The sequence below is a fragment of the Centropristis striata genome, chromosome 9 (assembly GCF_030273125.1).
Source record: "Centropristis striata isolate RG_2023a ecotype Rhode Island chromosome 9, C.striata_1.0, whole genome shotgun sequence".
NCBI classification, from domain to species: domain Eukaryota; kingdom Metazoa; phylum Chordata; class Actinopteri; order Perciformes; family Serranidae; genus Centropristis; species Centropristis striata.
Window position 1 is genome coordinate 33,640,134 of NC_081525.1, and position 13,441 is coordinate 33,653,574.

Genomic DNA, 13,441 nt, shown 5'->3' on the forward strand with positions numbered 1-13,441 from the left:
TCCTTTGTTGTGCTTTTTATTCTGCGACTTGCAATGTTCAACATCAGTTCACTTACCTGTGACTGACAGTCCTGTTGTCTGAGCAGCAGGCAGGTGATAGGCCGTGGAGGAACACTGGCAGAGCTATTGATCACAGCTCAGGGATGCTCAAATACAGCAACAGTCCTTATCAGCCGAACAACTCCAAACACACAGGAAATCCATGAGGCAGAACCTAACAGTAGATACAAGATTGATGAGAGTTGAAGGATACAGTCAAAAATTGGCATTTCCTTGTAGGGGGCATGTGTTGGAGAAGAGAAGAGATGAGAGAAAATACGTGTATTTTTCGAAAATGTTAGAAACTGTTACGAAAGTTTCTGTTAGAAAAAGTAACCAAAATGAAGCTTAAAATTGTGATATTTCAGTCAAAATCAGTTTTTTCTACATTGCTCATTTAAAACATCACCAAAATGAAATTGTTTGGAATACCTAGATCCTGTTAAACATTAAAACATTAAATTCTGCTCCTCAGCTTCAGACACTGTGAAGCCATGATTGATTCTGCTGAGACGAATGGTCATGTGACAAATATTCACTGAGAATCAGACAGAACCGCAGGCTGTTTACATACCATGTTGAGACCCCCTTTTTTTCCCCCACTTGTGGGCAAATGGAAATTTGTTTCATATATGACTTCCATTTTATTTCAATTTAAAAAAGAAATATATCAGGGAAATTCAACTTGCGTTTTTTCTTTTTATTATATATGTCATAACTGTGTTAATCTGCACAAAATACATTTTTGAGTTGTTCCCACTTCTAGCCATGATTTTGCTGACTCCATAGAGGTGCAGAGATGCTTATATATTGCAGTGAAATACAAGGCCACAGTGAGTAAAATGTAAAAAGAGCAAAAAATTCCCTAAAATAGCGTGGGGTTCAGAGGACTGTGCCCTCACTAGTTATGATGTACAGAAGTGTAACTGTTGTATGAATATTTTTGACCTACGTAAAAATGTATGAAAGAAACATATTTGCTCTGTTTTGTGACAGAAAAACAGAATCTCCAAACGTCCATTACATAAGTGTCCCTGTAAACCTTTGACAACCACCTGCAAGAAAATTAAAGTGATTACACAACATTTAATAAATGCAGGAACATGTCCAGCTGATAGTTCCAACATGTTCCCAATCATCACCTGTCTAATCTTAGCCCGCATGCTTGATGGGATTGGTTATTTTTGCACACACTCTGAATATTTATGTCCTAATTTGGGCTATTTTTCTCTCATGTTTTTAAACTGAGGGTTTATTTATAGGGACTAGACACACTGTACTCTCACACAGCCGGCCTCTTTCAGGCATGCAATCATCACACAAACACACACAAACACACACACACACACACACACACACACACACACACACACACACACACACTTGCACTCTGTCAAGTAAATGTCATTACATTACAATAATTCCAGCTTGCGTAACTCTAAAGCAACAGTGTGTTTGTTGACTCCCGGACCTCTCGCTGAACTTTTACACTCATCCTACTTCCCTGATCCCCCACTTCCCCATCCCGCTCCTTGTGAGAACATAAACAAACACTGTTTTTATTATTGTCATTCTGGGAAGTTTCAACACACAACAAGGCACCCCCCTCCTGGTTCCTCCCGTTCTCACTGTGCAGATCGCTGGCCCCCGGGGTCACACAGCAGCGCTGTGGTCAGTCAGGCCTGAGTCTCAGGATGTTGAAGTAGCATGCCTCAGGGCTGTGGCTGGAAATAGGACTTGGGAAGAGCGAATAGTTAAAGCCTTGATGCCTGGCTTCCCTGTTTCTGCTCCTCTGGGACGGAAAAGAACAGGCCACACACACACACAGACACAAACACACACTCAAACCTCTCTGTCAAACAACTGACAAGGGCTTGGGGCCAGTACTTAGCCTTCATTCCACAGGGTCAGTAACAATAGTAAAAGGCAGACGGTAGAGGAAACTAATCAAGGATTTTGGCAGTTTGTTTGGCAGCCATATTGCTTCTAATTTTGTCTCCGGTTCAGAGGAGGGGGGTTTGGTTTTGCAGACGTCGGGCCAGGTTACTATCTAAGAGTAGCAGTTAGTCTGTGGCTCCCCTGTAACTGAAGGTGCCATGAACGCTGCAGTCTGTCTTTGATCCTCTCACAACAAGTAGTTCTCACCTTGGATGTGGTGTTTGCAGCGTCCAGGATGGGTGGCGCGTGGCTGGGTGTGTTTCCTCTGTAAACAATAACACAAAGCTGCTACATTTATCCCACAACCCTGCCTCGCTCTCAGGAAGTAATCAAGTGTTTTCACCTTTTCTCTGATTTCGTCTCAGTTGATCTGTGGGCCAGTGAGAAAATATGTTCTGCACTCTGACCTGCATCAGCCTCAGAGCTTTACTTACGTAAGGAAAACTTAAAAAAAAACATTTTCCCCTTTACGATACATTTCTGCTACATACTCTTCTGCCTCACCTGCAAAATGACCATTTCTATAGGAGTTACTCACCTTATGTTGACTTTAAATCTGGGAGAAACTTTTAGATGAATTTAAGTAAATGGGGCTCATGCAAAATTATCTGAAAAACATCCAGTGGTGGAAAGAAACATCAAGTAAAAGTACATTTACTCAAGTACTGTACTTAAATACAATTTTGAGGTTCTTTACTTGAGTATTTCCAGATATATGTAACTTCATACCTCTACTTTACTACATTTTGAGGCAAATTTTGTACTTTTACTCCACTACATTTAGCTGCCAGCTTTAATTACTCTTCAGGTCAAGATGTATCATGAAAAAACACATTTGACTTAAAATGATTACGTATGTTTATAAATTAAACCACATAGAAGTATATTAAGCAGTTGAAATGAGCCCTACCTCAACGACAGCATAATGCTGATTACATAAATGCATCAATAATAATACAATAATATATATGGAATACATATATTTGTCAACCTGAGTGGGGTCATTCTGCAAAACGAGGACATTTTAATGTTGATTCTTTCGTACTTTTACCGAAGTAAGTTTTGAATGCAGAACTTCTACTTGTGTAATTGAGTAATTTGTCGGTGGGGTATTAATACTTCTTTCACGTTCTATCACTACACATGACTCAGTTTGGACTCATAACGCATAATGTTTTTATATACGTTTTACGCAGCATCCAAACCTTATTTGGAATGGGGGTTATACTCTATATTTGGATTCTCAGTTTATAACAGTGTCATGCGAGAAAAACAACATTTTCTCCAAGAATTCATGTGGAAAACACGTGGTGAGTAATTGATTTACAACTTATAATTTTAAGGGTTGTTGACGTAAATCTGACGTTTGTAATTTCATAAGATACAAGGTTTAATGTACATATTTTGAAACAACTTCCTGCTCTCTTCTATCACTCATGAAGTCATTTGGATACGGGGTGCTTTGATGGATATTTAAATCCTCAGAGCATTGGATATCTCCGTCACCATTCAGGGAGGACACAGAGGGTCATTGTCAGGTCCCTGTGTCACTGGAATCCTGGGAATTTTTATCCCCACTCTGATCTGCACTCACAAGTCCCCCAGTAGAGGGTTTCACATGCAGTTCAAGAAAGGGCTTGACAATTAAAAACAAATGAAGATTTTCACTGAATGCCATGACTGAATCTACGGCAAATTATATTCATCTAATCATTCATCTACTTGTTAACACTGGATCACATGGATTAATTATTATTATTTTATTTTATTTTATTATTATTATTGAATACTTACATTGAATTATCTGTTCCTTTTGTTTTTGAGACCTGTGCTAATAATATGGCTTCCTCTAAAAAGCTCCTGAAGATCTGGATCTTAAGTTAAAAGAGAAACAAGCTAAAGGAATAGTGTCAGGTTGTCATTTCTCCTTCGAGCAGCGATGAGACACTCTCATTTTTAATGTGAAACTGCTTTCCCCATTGTTATAATTACCAGGTCTGCTTGTTTTGGAGGGGAGATGTGTGAATCAATCAGCTACTGGTAAATACCTCCTGAATGAAGAATAATAAAGGAATCCTATCCTAACATTTTTATTTATCAAGAGACCCCTAGCAAAAGAAAGTTACACATTGTGCATTTAATGACCACAAAAATATTGTTATCGCTAAAAAACGGAATAAATAACATCATTAAAGAAAATGTGAATTAAGGATGTTTCCATCAACTGGTTTAGAGCAAATAAACAAAGCTGCATGAACCTACTTTTGTCAGAAGATGGCAGTGTGATGTATTGCTGTAGGCTAATCCATCAGTAAACAGTAGAAGAAGAAGAGATTACACGCAAGAGAGAGAAACAACAACATAAAAGAGGTTGCTAACTGGACAACTTTGGCTGCCCAAAAGAGAAAATGGAGAGATGTATTCAGGAATTAGATGGAATTGGGCAACTTACAATTGTTCTTTCATGTCAGCTTGGAAACAGCTAATCAGTGTGAGTTAATGTTGACTGTTGACTTGTTTTTTTGTTTTTTTCAAAAATGACAAAATCACCTCAAGCAAGCCTAAAAACGTTTATGCACATTTTCTAAAGTTTTATTAAATTTCCATAAAGCTTTCCTCAGAAGAATCTTCAAAATGTGCAGAGAAATTTGTTGATGGAAACGTGCCTTGTGATTCTGAATGAGGTTTTCTCATTCTTGGAACAGAATCGAATAAAAGTTTCTAAGAACTGAGCTGTTTGCATGCTCGCTGTCCTGCATGTGCGTGCACACATGTACGCATTTACGTGTGAAAGGAAGCAACAAAACAACGGTGTCCCCACATCTTCCTCCTCCCGGAGTGAGGGGAAGTTTGAGAGCCATACTTTGATGTTGTGCAGCACACACTATCTTCCTGAAGCCAACACACCTTTCCCCCCTGAGCCCTTGCTGCTCTGGGAGCTGTGACATTGACCTGACCTCGACTGTATGTACTATGCCTCTGTCTCTGGACGTGTTGCTCTCACTGTCACTCTGACAATTTATGGATAAAGCTGTCACTGACACATCCTCTCAGGAAGGGCATTCAGGTTCAAGCCTGCCATGCAACGCTCCTCCCCAGTTCCTTATCAATGATAAAGCTAATCCTTTAGCCCTGCGTACAGCCACATGGCCCCCTGAACTGCCCATCAGTGTGAGAAAAGGAACAAATAGAGGGGAGGGGAGGAGCAAAAGAGGAGCAAAACAGAAGAAATGGGTAGAAAGGAGGGGGAGAAAATGATGAAAAGACATGAAAAAAGAAGGAATAAAAGGGGGAAAGAAGTTGCATTCAGATTTGAGAGTGTGAAGAAAATGAGCAGGTGATGAGAATTTGTGCACAGAACGAAAAAGACTGGGCCGCAGCGGTGACCTTGACAGCCTAATCTGTTTACAGATAAGTGTGTTGTGGTCCATGTGTGGGAAAAACAAGGCTCTCTGGGATGTGCGTGTGTGTGACCCAGGGTTAAGTGTCTTACACTCGCAGGAACACACATCACATATGATGGAGTAACAGGGTGGAGGGTTACTGAAGGGTCCTATAGTTCAGGACGTTGTGACAGAGGGAGATAGAGCTGTCTGAAAGAGGAAGTCAAACCTTTCCTTTTGAAAATAAACTGCTATATGTCTCACTTTATCTTCAAAGTGGTCGGAAAACTCACTTGGTCAGCGTGACATATAGAGCCAAAAAGGAAGTTAGATGTCAAGGATATGTTCAAATGGTCACGTTTGCTGCTTCACTCAAAAAAAAATAGACAGTTATGTAACAACATCAGCAGTTGCTTCCTGTTTAATACAAATAATGCAATAAAGCTGCAACTTACGACTATTTTTAGCATTGATTTTTTTGTTTGACTAACAGACTAAACCCATTTAATTTACAAGTGAATAATTACATGTAAGACACTATAAAAAGAGAAATTATCCAAACAATTAGTCAATTATACGTTTTTTACAGATAATTTTCTTTTGTTGCCATTTGACTAATTAAATAAACTCCAGTTTTTGTAAAACGTTCAAATAGATCCAAATGGGGAAAAAAATATGTTTGAGAAACTATATTTTTAATTTGAAGTAATTTAGGATTTACCACATTCATGTTTTGTCATTGTTTTTGTATTGATTTGTATTTGTTATTACACTTGGTGGTGTAATAACATTGCATTTTGAAATAAAACATAATAATAAGTAAAACAATTGGATGTTATCAAGTGAAAGTGAATTTTTTCCAATTTCATTGGAAATTGTGTTTTCTTTTCAGTATTTTTTCAACCTGGACCCTATTTTCCCATGTTTTTATGTAAGCGGTGACATCAAGCAGAAGAGTGCTGCAGCTGCAAAATAAAAATAAAAAACTTTGGTATCTCGTGAGCACAAGAAACATTTCTCGTGCTCACGAGATACCAAAGTTTTTTATTTTTAACCAAATGTTGCTCTGCACAATTTTTGGAAATGCACAAACACAAATCATTATTTTTATTGAAAATCTTTTAAATAACACTTTTCACTCCTCTTTCTAACTATAAAGTCATGTGTCCACTGTTGTCTTCTTGCAGCAAGTCACCCCTTTCACCTCAGACATCTCCTGTGGTGGGAGAAGTATTCAGATCCCTTACTTAGTATAAGTACTAATACTACACTGTGGAATTACTCCACTACAAGTTACATTCCTGCATTCTAAACTTACTTAGAAGTATAAAGTTACATATGTGGAAATGCTCAAGTAAAGTAATTAAGTACAGTACCTGTCAGTGGTAAAAACAAGTGCTTATAGTGGAAAGTTGCTGTGCTCCTGAACATTACTAGAGCCCGTTATCCTCATAAGTCACTTTGATACAAAACCATAGGGAAAAGCATTCAGCTTAAAAAATACAGAAGTTCCCCCCAATACATTATTTTGCATCACACTGATCCATACCACAAACACTTTCTTCCTAACATGGTAATCAATCAATAAATCTGTAGCTTGTAGTTTGAGAAACATGAAAGTAGAAGGAGAATGGGGGGAAAGCAGATAGAGTGTGTTTTAAATATCTTCCAACGTGTGCACCCATGACTTGTCTGAATCTGTCAGGGAGCAGTAAGCTGCATCCAGTCAGAGACTCGCTATATGAAAGTCTCATTGACATTCAGTATGGACTCTATGATTCATAAATCCACAGTAATGCATACGAAGCTGCTCTATAGATAGGACACTGTACACTCCGTTACAATTTCATTAGTGACAGAGGTGATTGATCAAACGGGGACAGACAGACTCACTGAGGCTCCCCTGATCAATCCGACGACCTGAAAGGCAGCTGTTATCAACATGGATTATCAACATGAGCTGTGTGGTCTGTGTGTGTGAGGTTTATCGGATCACTGAACGCATCATAGGGCACATAATCACAGTGTTGAGCCGACCACGGTGTTCTTTCCAAAAGCTTTAGTCTTCCTCATCAATGGCTTAGTCCGACATCTACCGTTGGAGTCAGCAGCGCCCCTCATCTTCCTCACTGTTACCATCGACATAAAACTAAATATTTTATATCAATAGGATCTAGAGGCAGGGGGTCTTCTCCACTTGGATCACCTTGTACCAGTTCAGTCCATTCAACTGCACCCAATAACATTCATATACAGAAATAGGATATATCAATATCCATCCAGCTATGTGCTAATATGACAAGTGACTCATGCCAGACACAAAGCTAATGCCTCAGGTAGCACTTTCAATTATTTAACTGTTTGTAAACAAAACATTTAAAGTTGCCCCTCCTCCCCAGCTCAACCAAAATGAGAGTAAAGCCCAGATTCACTGTCATTTTTACAAGCTCTGTCCGCTTGACGTTTGCCTCCAAACATATGCATTTCTCTTGCTGTTGTATCCACTGTTTTTGTAAATTTGTGTCCAAAGGGTGACACGAGAAAACACTGATAATACAGTTAAATAAAAAAAAGAGAGAAATAATGACATAAGGCTTTGTGTTTGCCACACACTTAATGTGGATCATAAGTAATAATAGTAATAATAATAATACACTCAATTTGTTTAGTGCTTCTAGATACCCAAAAACGCTTTACATGAAAAAAAAGAGCAGTATGCAAATGAATTAGTCCAAAAGAAGGGAGAAGAGTGGTCAGTGGTTGTATGTGGATTGGAAGAGGTGAGTTTTGAGGAATTTCTTTAAGATGGAGAGTGAGGGGGAGTGACAAATGGTTATGGGAGTAAGTTCCAGAGGGTGAGAGCAACAATGGAGAAGGGTCTGGGTACTAAAGTATAATCTGTTATTCATTTGTAAACCAAAAATCAATAAACAAAAAAAAACGACTTGTTTTCTCAATATTCGTTTCCAAAACCAAAATTAAAAAACAGATAATGACTCGTTTTTCGAGAAGGCCCCTCTCACCCCAGGTGTGTCGTTTAGTCCTGTTTGGGATAGGGGGAAGGAGGTTGGTGTCAGCAGACCGGAGAGTCCGGTGGAGGAGCTATGGAGGGCTTTGTAAGTAATGGTGAAGACTTTGAAGTGAATTCACTGGGGGATTGGGAGCCAGTGGAGGTTATCAATCAAATCAAAAAATCAATCAAATCAATCAAATCAAAATTACTTTTATTTATCCCTGAGGGGAAATTCAGTAAGTCTGTTAGCTCTTGAAGAATTAGACAGGAGTGATGTGGTCACGGGATAAGTGTTGAATCAAGAGGGATTACTTTTGGGTGAGTCTATATATTGTTTTTCAGGAAAATCCTACAGTATACCTTTAAATAAAAGGAAGTGAAAAGTACAAATGAAAGATCAGTGAAACTAATGATAGCATTAGGTTCTGGTTATATAAAGTTATATGTTCTATTAGGTTTTTCTTTTTGTCTTTGTTGTTGCTGATGGTTTTTCTTTCTTGATCTCGATTGGTCGTTTTTGTTTATTTGCCCTTGTTTTAAACTGTTGGATTTTTTATGGTAAGGCACTTTGAGGTACATCTCATGTATGAAAACTATAAATACAGTTTGTTATTTTTATTTATTCAGCCATGATAGTGATGATTATGATGAAGAATAAATAGATTTTGAAAAAGAGCCACAAAATACAGGCCCCTATCAAACGCCCCCACACCCACTGCACCTGTACAGGAAGCAGAGCTGATCATGCTCCACATCACAAATCTGCCACAGTATGAGAGGAATAACACAGTGCAGTGTTTTCCATGTATGATACAACTGAACCTTATGTGTTTATGCAAGTTACAGAGGGAATTTGTTGATTTTATGCAGATATTTACCAATGCACAACTTCCTTCTCCTTCCACTGATAATTTGTATGCAGTGTATCACACGTGTATCCTGTTGTGTGCGTTTTTTCCGAAGTCACACGTGGAGAAGCTGCAGAGGAAGGACGTGCAGCTCCTCCACATGAGAGGAATAGGTGTGGATGCTATTGCTAAAACGACAACATACAGGACATGTGATTGCATTGTGTGACTGAGAGACATCAGGGGAGAGAGATGAAGTTGTTTGTGTGTTTGTCTCGGCTGCAGGCTACAGGGACTGAAGTGCAGGAACAGCAAGTGCTAAAAGTGTAAATCACTAACACAGGGAGCCGTTTAAAGAGGATAATCCAGGAACGCTTTGTCTGTTTAAGCTCATGACCCTCTCCTTGGTGGACATCTCACACACATAAACACACACAGATGCCCTCATGCATACACAGAGACACACACACTGAGGTTCCTGCTTCCTGGCTCCCCAGGCAGCTAATTACTGAGCCTTCCACACCAACAAAGGAAAGAGACTCTCTCCATTCAAACATATTAATCCCTCCATTTACAGGCTGCAGCAGAGGCGACTGCGGAGAGAATGAGCAGGGGGTTCGTTTTGCCTTCTGCATCTGCGTATGTGTGAGAAAAACACACAGAATATGTAGTAGGAGTCAATGTTGCAGAAGTTATGTTGTGTGAGGCAGGAGGTGGAAATGCAAATGTATGCATTCGTAATTCATAACTTGTATGTGTGAACTGTACTAATAAATGCTGCTTCTCCTGACTGCTCCTTGGTTGATGAGGGCGATGACAAATTATAGTGTCTATAAATGCACTTCACACATCAACATGACTGCTGCTATAGAGACACGTGCAAACATCTTTTTCATGTATGTAAAGAGCATGGAAAATATTTTTTTCATGACAAAACTGAGATAGTTATCTTCTTAATTCTGCAAAAAATTAGCAGAATATTTAGTTTTTCCAAATGAAAGAGAAAGCAGTTTTTTTCCCATGACAAATAAATATCTCATTAATTCAGAAAAACAGGGCAAATGTTTTTTTTTTCCTCAAGTGAAGGCATTACACTTTTAAAAGCTACAACACTTTGTCTTGATCCTTGTTTTTGTATCCAATATAATAAATGCATATATTTTGCGGTGCTACTGCTAAAAATGTTATATGAGGACAAACGCTGACAAAAAAGATATACACTGGGACACTGGGGGTGGAGAAACAGCTTTCACTGATGTAATGAGTGCTGACCCTGCAGCTTTTTCTTCAACTGTCAACCATCTTTGTATCACTCACATATCTGCATATCCTCCAGTCTGAATAAACTACCAGATACCAGGTGGAAACATCCCGATTCTGCCCTAGAGCTTGTGATAAAAAGAGAAGTGTCAACATGTTGATGACAGGCACTGCTGCTGTGAAATATCCATGTTCCCAGTGGAGAATACTGCCTTTGTACTATAGAAAATAACATGGTTAGGAATCTTTATTTAAAATTGTTCATTTACAGCAACCTTGAATCCATACAACCTTCCCGTGTAAACTGTGTATATGCTGACAGAATCACATTATGTTTATTTGACATAGTCCAAAGCTCCCTACGCTTTTCTCTCTGGTCAGATTTAATCCTATTTGTATCCCTTTGTCCCGGTTTGACATTTGGAGTAAGTGAATTGGCTGGAGTTATTTTTAGTGCCACCTACTGAAATGAAGTCGTAGTACAACCACTGTAGTGCTGCACAAGTGCTGCATGTGTAGACTCATAACAGCACTCTAGGTAGGTTAGTGGGATAAAAAGCCATTCACTTGACTTCCTCTACTCCCACTGAAAAAGGAAAGAAATTGGTGCTATGTACAGTAGGGGAAGTGGGACAAGTGTGTGAAGAGAATACGAGAGGAGATGTATGTGTGGCACCAGTTGGCGTCAGACAGCGTGACTACCACAAAGAGATCTGTTTTGACTAGATTCCACAACCCTTAGTCCTTCAGACCTGTGACATTTAATCTCACTAAGACCTCATTTACTCTGTTCACTGGGTAACAACATTCCTCAGATTAACAAGCCTGCTCCACAAGCCCTCAGCAGAACATGTACCCATCCAAGCACACAAACGGCACCCCATTGTGATAAACAAAAAGCAAAGTTTTACTCTACACTAAACTATATTTGTCTCATGTTAGGGTGAGAACTGTGGTAAGACTCCTATCATCAGCAGGTTCAGTAGTACAAAAAGGTCAAAGAGAGGGAGGCCATGATTATGAGGTAGACCATAAATTGCTTAGTGCATGTTCAGGTGACGAATAGCTTGTGGATAGGTACTATCCCTGAAGCGTGATGTTTTACATGTGATGCTCTTATACCTCTTCCCTGATGGTAACAGAGTGAATAGATGGTGTGCTGGATGGGAGGAGTCAGAGGTGATGTTACTAGCTTTCCCAGAAATTCTGGTGTTATTGTGCGAGGCTATGGTGGGTAGACGACAAACAATGATTTTATTTTTCAATAATTTCTGCTATGCAAATCTGAGGGAACTATATTTACCTTCCTTACTGCCGGCAGGTATTTTACTTCCTGGCTGCAGGGCCAAGGCAACGTGTAATGTTGTTTACACTGCTCTCTAACACAGAGAAACTTTGTTTGCCCACAGATCTCTCTATGAATATGTGAAAATATTATGGAAATATTATGGACATTATGGCCTCTCAAACATCGAGATGTCCTGCTTTCCTCTGTTTTATATAATAATAAACTGAATATCTGTGGGTTTGGGGCTGACAAAACAAGACATTTAAAGACATCTCCTTGATATACATTAGCCTTTTTTTGTTTGAGTATTTAATACATTGACATGCCTGATTTGATATATTATATCAAAGCATTTTATTTAAATTATTCTGCAAAATGCTCCTTAAAGACTAATGTAGTAATAATGTATCTTTGTGAGCTTTTATTTTTCTGTAGTTTGCTTTTAAAAAAGGTGAACATGTAAATTTGAAGAACTGTTGTTGGTGAGTTGTGCTATCAGTAGTATTGTCAGATAAATTTGGTTGGGTCAGAGGATTATGAATTGATTTTTTTTAAATACAAAAATCTTAAATGAGCTCTCATTTTATTGGTATTGGCCATGAGAAGCAGGGAATTACCGGTATTGGTTGAAAAAAAATCCATATTCCTTATCATAATGAAAATATTTGTTGGCTGGAGACCTCAAACTGGTAATTACTGCAGGGCTACTGCATTTCTGTTATTTTGTCCACAGCCATTATTCAAGAAGTTGAAGCTTCCCTTTTTCAAACTGTCCACTGTTGTGAATACTAACAAGACAGGTTTTCTATTTTCATTTTCCGTGAAAATGAATACATGATATAAAGGTAACTTCTGCTTGACACATTTTGTTTTTATTGTGTTTGTGCATTTGGAAATATATGAAAGAGAAATAATTATACAAACTAGTAATATTTACAGAAAATGAAAAGCTTCAAGCAAAACAAATGGTCAACCACATGGTTTACATGTTTGAAAAGGGTGAGAAGTCCCCACCCCTTCTCCATAACTTAATAACGGATTTTTAAACAGCTTCCTTATTGATCTGAACCTATACATAAATTACTTTTACTAAACTTGTATAAATATAAAAGTTATTATCTTTTCATAAACAGAATCAGGAATACTTTATTGATTCCAGGTGGAAAATTGCTTTTGTTATTGAAACAGAAAACAGTAAGTCTGTAAATAAAATAAAGATTAAAAAAGCATGCTATAGCCTACTAAATATACAACAGTATATTGGAATTACTAGAATTATTAGAGACACTAAGTAAATTGAGATATGTGCAAATAGAAATAAAAATATGAAATATAGAAATAGATTTTAAGTAAATAGAGATATGTACAATAGAAATAAAGACATAAACATTAAATATTAAACATTTATATCTGTCAAACCCAAGTGAAAACATTACTGATATACATATCCTTACCAAAAATAGCAACCAACCCCCCAAAAAAAATCCAATTAATTACTTAGGCTATAAATGTATATTCAATTAACATAAAATTATATACCTTATATGTGTATCTTCTTCGTGTTGACTAGTTATCTTTTGTATATGAGAATGTTATTATACATAATATTTAAAACATATATTTACACTTCAATGTTATCCTATTCCACACTATTCCAGTTTTTAAAACGTGT